The sequence below is a fragment of the Ricinus communis genome, chromosome 3 (assembly GCF_019578655.1).
Source record: "Ricinus communis isolate WT05 ecotype wild-type chromosome 3, ASM1957865v1, whole genome shotgun sequence".
Taxonomy (NCBI): Eukaryota; Viridiplantae; Streptophyta; class Magnoliopsida; order Malpighiales; family Euphorbiaceae; genus Ricinus; species Ricinus communis.
In genome coordinates this window covers 16,716,833-16,723,992 of record NC_063258.1, presented here as the reverse complement: position 1 = coordinate 16,723,992, position 7,160 = coordinate 16,716,833, and positions in this window count along the sequence as shown.

Genomic DNA, 7,160 nt, shown 5'->3' with positions numbered 1-7,160 from the left:
TTATAGATGGGGAAATAAAAATAGTGTTCACGGGTGACAGGAAAATTGTACCTACATGTTTGATTTCTGCTGCTACTGCTTTTCATTTAATGAAATTTGGGTGTGATGCTTATCTTGTGAATGTGGTAGACACTGGAATTGTTAGTCCAGGGGTTTCAGAGGTACCAATAGTCAAAGAATTCCCAGATGTATTTCTAGAAGAATTACCTGGATTGCCACCTCAACGAGAAGTGGATTTTGAAATTGAAACTATTCTAGGAGTTACTCCTATTTCTATAGCACCTTATAGAATGGCACCGGCAGAATTACAGGAATTGAAAAAGCAACTTGAGGATTTATTGGAGAAAGGTTATATTCGACCTAGTATATCACCGTGGGGAGCTCCAGTGTTGTTTGTGAAGAAAAAGGATGGAAGTATGAGACTTTGCATTGATTATAGGAAGTTGAACCAAGTTACTATCAAGAACAAATATCCTTTACCTCGCATTGATGATTTTCTTGATCAACTCAGAGGGGCAACTGTATTCTCCAAAATTGATTTGAGATCTGGGTATTGGCAATTAAAGGTTAGAAAGACTTCTATACCTAAAACGGCATTTCGGACACGATATGGTCATTATGAGTTTGTTGTTATGCCATTTGGTTTGACCAATGCACTGCAGCATTCATGTCTTTGATGAATAATATTTTCAACCGTATCTTGATCAATTTGTGATAGTCTTCATTGATGATATTCCGATATACTCCGAAATTCGAAGACCATGAACATCATTTAAGAACGATATTACAAACTTTGAGAGAAAAACAGTTATATGGTAAGTTCAAGAATGTGAGTTCGGATGAATAACATTGCATTTTGGGGCATATTATATCCGCACAAGGTGTTCAACCGGACCCATCTAAGGTGAAGGCTATTCAGGAGTGGGAATCACCAAGAAATATTTGAAGTTCGTAGTTTTCCGGGATTGGCTAGGTACTATAGAAGATTCGTGAAGAACTTCTCCATTTTAGCAAAGCCATTGACTAATCATTAAAGAAACAAGTGACTTTTCGTTGGAATGATAAATGTCAAGCTAGTTTTGAGGAGTTGAAAAATAGATTGATTCTGACACCTATACTTACATTACCTATACAAGGAGGGGAATATGTAGTCTATACAGATGCTTCACTTAATGGTTTGGGTTGTGTATTGATGCGAATGGAAGGGTTATTGCTTATGCTTCTAGACAACTTAAACCTCATGAACAAAATTATCCTACACATGATTTAGAATTGGTCGCAATTATACATGCTTTGAAAACTTGGAGACATTATCTTTATGGAGAGACATTTCGGATATTCAACGACCACAAAAGCTTAAAGTACATACCTACACGGGAAAGAGTTGAACCTCGGTGCAACGAAGATGGATGGAATTATTGAAGGATTATGATTGTACCATTGATTATCACCCAGGAAAAGCAAATGTTGTGGCGGATGCACTTAGTAGGAAGACTTTGGAAAGGGTTGCGGTATGATTTCATATCGGATGAGTTCCTTAATTTCGCTAAGAGCTATGGATATGCATTTTTCTATAAAGAATGGGGTATTATTGACTACAATGAAGACTAGTCCCCAGATACTAGATGAGATCAAACATGCACAAGGTAGTGATGCATACTTAAAGAAGTTACAAAAGAAGGTGCAAGATGGTAAGACAAGTGAACTAATCGAGCGAGATGATGGAATGTGGATTATGAAAACCAGAGTATATGTACCTAATGTAGCCGCATTGAAACAAAAGATTCTTTGGGAGGCTCACAATTCTCCTTATTCAATGCACCCAGGGAGTATAAAAATGTATAACAATTTGAAGCCACATTATTGGTGGTCAGGCATGAAGAGGGAAGTTGCAGAATATGTAGCTAAATGCCTAACTTGTCAACAAGTGAAAGCAGAACATCAATCACCCTGCGGGTAAATTACAATCTTTAATTATACCTGAGTGGAAATGGGAAAGAATTACTATGGACTTTGTTGTTGGTTTGCCTCGCACTTTTAGGAGAAATGATGCTATTTGGGTAATAGTTGATAGGTTAACAAAATCAGCGCACTTTTTACCTATTCAACAGAATGATTCATTGGATAAGCTAGCCAACTTGTATGTGAAAGAAATTGTTAGGTTGCATGGTGTACCTATCTCCATTGTTTTGAGACAGGGATCCTCGGTTTACATCTCATTTCGGAAGAGCTTACAAGTGGCAATGGGAACTAAATTGCATTTCAAGATCGCTTTTCATCCTCAAACGGATGGGCAATCCGAGAGAACTATTCAAACTTTTGAAGACATGTTACAGGCTTGTGCATTAGAGTATAAGCGAAATTGGGATGAACAGGTACCACTTATGGAATTTGCTTATAATAATAGTTTTCATTCTAGTATTGGTATGCCACCATACGAGGCATTATATGGGAGAAAATGTAGAAGCCCTATATGTTGGGATGTAGAAGGGTTGAGACAATTGGAAGGTCCTGAAATTATTCAAGAAATGTAGACAAGATACAAGTTGCCAGTGTATCAAGGCCGCACAAGATAGACAGAAAACCTATGCAGATAAACACAGAAGGGAAATTGAGTATGAAGTTGGGGATAAGGTTTTCTTGAGAGTATCACCATGGAGGGGTATCCTTCGATTTGGTAAACAAGGTAAACTAAGTCCTCGATATATCGGTACGTATGAGATTTTAGAGCGGGTTGGTCCTTTAGCCTATAGACTTGCATTACCCCCAGAGTTAGCTCAAGTACATAATGTTTTCCATGTTTCTATGCTTCGACGATATCGATCTGATCCTAGCCATGTCATCAAGATACCAGAAATTGAAGTTTCTGAGAAACTCACATATGTTGAAGAACCGATTCAGATATTAGACCGACAGGTTAGAAAATTAAGAAACAAGGAAATTCCTATGGTAAAGGTGAAATGGAGTCAACATTTATCTAAGGAAGCAACTTGGGAAGTAGAGAAGCATATGATGGATAAATACCCGAGCTTATTTGGCATGTCTGTTGGCGATTAGTTAATTTCGAGGGACGAAATTTTTTAACTGGGTAGGAATTGTCACAACCAAATTTATTTATTTCTTTTATTAATAATTAATATTCATTAGCATGTCATTAAACATGTCATTTGCATCATGATTATATATGATCTATTTTATTATATTATGTGGTAGATAAATAAATTATTTAGTTACATATTGATTTAATTGAAAAGTAATGATTTTGGACTAAATTGAAAAGTTAGAAAGAAAGAGGATTAAATTGTAATTTGCCTATTTCCACACCAATATACCACCTCTTTCATTTGTTCTTATCTACGTATGCTTTCCAATTTCCTTTTCTTCTTTGTCTCTCTCATTTTTCTCCTTTCCTTCTTCAACTTTGATTTTCCAAATCAAACTCTATAAAACTTTTAGTAAGTGAAAATCAAATTCTTCTTTTAAGCTTGAAAGATTTGGGCTTTCTTAATCAAGGAAAACAAAGGTGAGTAATTTTAATTGCTTGATTTTGCTGTAAATTAGGGTTAATGATATGAAATTGTTGATGATTATGTGTTTTGGAATTGTTTAATCAAGAGTAAACATGCTTTTACTTGTGATCTTGAAGCTGAAATTTCTGGGCAGATTTTTCACTTATGATTTCGTGACCTTAGAGGCTTTATCTCGAAAATTTTCAAACATGAAAGTTGTAGGTATATGTCTCAAGAATATCTCTGTAAAATGGTTTTGCAGATTGTTGAGTGAGTAGGAACTTATGAGGTTCGATTTTGCTGCTGCTCTATTTTTAGTTCAGCAGGTGACCTGGTTTTTGTGCTGACATTTTGAGGCATTTAGAGGCTGAACCAAGCAGAGAGTTAAACATGAAAGTTGTTCATTTATATATGCAGTATATGTCTGAAACATTTCATAATTTTTGGTTGAGTATAACGTGAGATATGTTGAACTTAATATGGCCTGCCCGAAACTGTTTTAAGCAGAAATCGGGCTTAGGATTCAGAAATTTGTTGCTAATTGTGTGTTTCACAACTTGAGCTAGAAAAGTCCAAATTGAGTAAAATTAGTGTCTATAGAAACTTTAGAATATTAACTTTATATCTGGAGAGTTTCATCAGAAAATTCATTTGTTTGATTGGTCATTTAATAGGAAACTTTTTTCTGTTCTGTTTAGATAGAAATTTGAGCAGCTGTATAGAAAATGCCATAACTATTTCTATACCAATGATTTTGAGGTGATTCTTTCTGCTATGGTTTCTATAAAAATGGAAGTGTAATTTTGGAAAATATGAGATTTTTATTAATTGTACATAAGTTTTGGTGTAATTTCTAAATCAGTATCTACAAGCTGCCTTCATCAACAAATATGTTGATTTGTTGTCATTCATCTCATGCATCATATTAATATCTAGAATATATGTTATTTTGTTGAAATGTGATATTTTATTGATAGTAAATATATATATATATATTTTTATGCCTTGTGATTGAATTGTATTTGTATTGAATATGTGAATAGGTTCATCCGAAGGCAAGGAAGTGGTAAGAGAAAAAGAATAGGATTACTTTGTTATCCTATAACTTTTGGTAAGTATTTAATAGACTAAACTTTGTGTATATTGAGTAGGGACTGCTGTTTGATTACTTGATAATTTCTTCGTTGACTGAGTTGATATTAGTTATGTTTTTGGCTTGTTATAAAGTGAATTGATTGTGATGTGTTGTGAAGTGAATTGATTGTGATGTGTTGTGAAGTGAAATGATTGTGATTAAGGATTGATGACTTTTGTATGGATATTGTGTGATCGGAAAGCCGGTACGGATAGCTACCCGAGTATGTGAGATGGCAAGACTGAGCCGCGCGGATAGTCTTGTCAAGCGGTTACTGAAATTTAAAAATGTGAGGAAATGTAAAAAGTGATACATTTATCAATATAAGAAAATAACCCCGTAAAACGTGTATGTTTATGAATTTGAAAAAACAACCCCGTAAAACGGGTATATTTATCAATATAAGAAAATAACCCTGTAAAACGTATATATTTATGAATTTGAAAAAATAACACCATAATAGTGCTAATAAGTTAATATGAGAAAACGACGCTATAAAGGTGGTATATTTATCAATATAAGAAAATAACCCCGTAAAACTTGTATATTTATGAATATGAGAAAACAACCCCATAAAAGTAGTGTAATTGCGAGTCTAACAGAACAGTCTCGTAATACGGATAAATATTTTAATATGAGAAAACAACCCTATAAGATATTAATAAATATTATAAAACAACCCTGTAATATGAGGATATTTATCAATTGGAGAAAACGATCCCGTAAAAGTGGTATATTTGTCAATATAAGAAAATAATCCCGTAAAACTTGTATATTTATGAATCTGAAAAAACAACCCCGTAAAAATAGTGTAATTGCGAGCCTCAAGAAACAGCCTCGTAGAAGAGGTAAATTTTTTAATATGAGAAAACAACCCCGTAAGAGGGGTATATTTATAAATATTATAAAACAACTCTGTAGTACGGTGATATTTATGAATCTGAGGAAATAACCCCGTAATTGTAGTATATTTGTGAGTATGAGAAAACAACCCCTTGAATGGGTTAATTTTATAATATGAGAAAACAACCCCGTAAAAGTGGTATATTTGTCAATTTAAAAAAATAAATCCGTAAAAAGTTTATATTTATAAATTTGAGAAAACAACCCCATAATAGTGCTAATAATTTAATATGAGAAGACGAACTTGTAAAACTAGTATATTTATCAATATAAGAAAATAACCCCGTAAAACTTGTATATTTATGAATCTGAGAAAACAACCCCGTAAAAGTAGTGTAATTGCGAGTCTAAGAGAACAGTCTGGTAATATGGATAAATCTTTTAATATGAGAAAACAACCCTATAAGATATTAATAAATATTAGAGAACAACCTCGTAATACGAGGATATTTATCAATTGGATGAAATAACACCATTATTTTAGTATTTTTATAAGTATGAGAAAATAACCCCTTAAATGGGCTAATTTTATAGTTTGAGAAAACAACCCCATAAAACGGGTATATTTATCGATATAAGAAAATAATCCTGTAAAATATGTATATCTATGAATTTGAGAAAACAACCCCATAGTAGTGCTAATAATTTAACATGAGAAAACGACGCTGTAAAAGTGGTATATTTATCAAAATAAGAAAATAACCCCGTACAACGTGTATATTTATGAATCTGAGAAAACAACCCCGTAAAAGTAGTGTAATTGCGAGTTTAACAAAACAGCCTCTAGAAGGGGTAAATTTTTAATATGAGAAAATGACTTCGTAAGAGGGGTATATTTACAAATATTAAAAAATAGCTCCGTAATAGGGGTATATTTCTCAATATAAGAAAATAACTTCATAAAACGTGTATATTTATAAATTTGAGAACACAATCCCGTAATAGTTTTAATAATTTAACATGAGAAATTGACCCCGTAAAAGTGGTATATTTATCAATATAAGAAAATAATTCCGTAAAACGTGTATATTTATGAATCTGAGAAAACAACCCCGTAAAAGTGGCATATTTATCAATATAAGAAAATAATCTCGTAAAACGTATATATTTATGAATATGAAATAACAACCCCGTAAAAGTAGTGTAATTGCGAGTTTAAGAAAATAGCCTCGTAGAAGGGAAAAACTTTTCAATATAACAAAACAACCCCGTAATATGGGGATATTTATCAATCGGAGAAAATAACTCCGTAATTTTGGCATATTTTTCAGTATGAGAAAACAATCCCTCAAATGGGTTAATTTTATAATATGAGAAAACAACCCCGTAAAAGGAGTATATTTGTCCATATAAGAAAATAATTCCGTAAAACATATATATTTATAAATTTGAGAAAGCAACCCCAAAATAGTGATAATAATTTAATATGAGAAAACGACCCCGTAAAAGTGGTATATTTCTTAATATAAGAAAATAATCCCCTAAAACATATATATTTATGAATCTGAGAAAACAACCCCTTAAAAGTAGTGTAATCGCGAGTCTGAGAAAACAGCCTCGTAGAAGGGGTAAATTTTTTAATATGAGAAAACAACCCCGTAATACGGGGATAT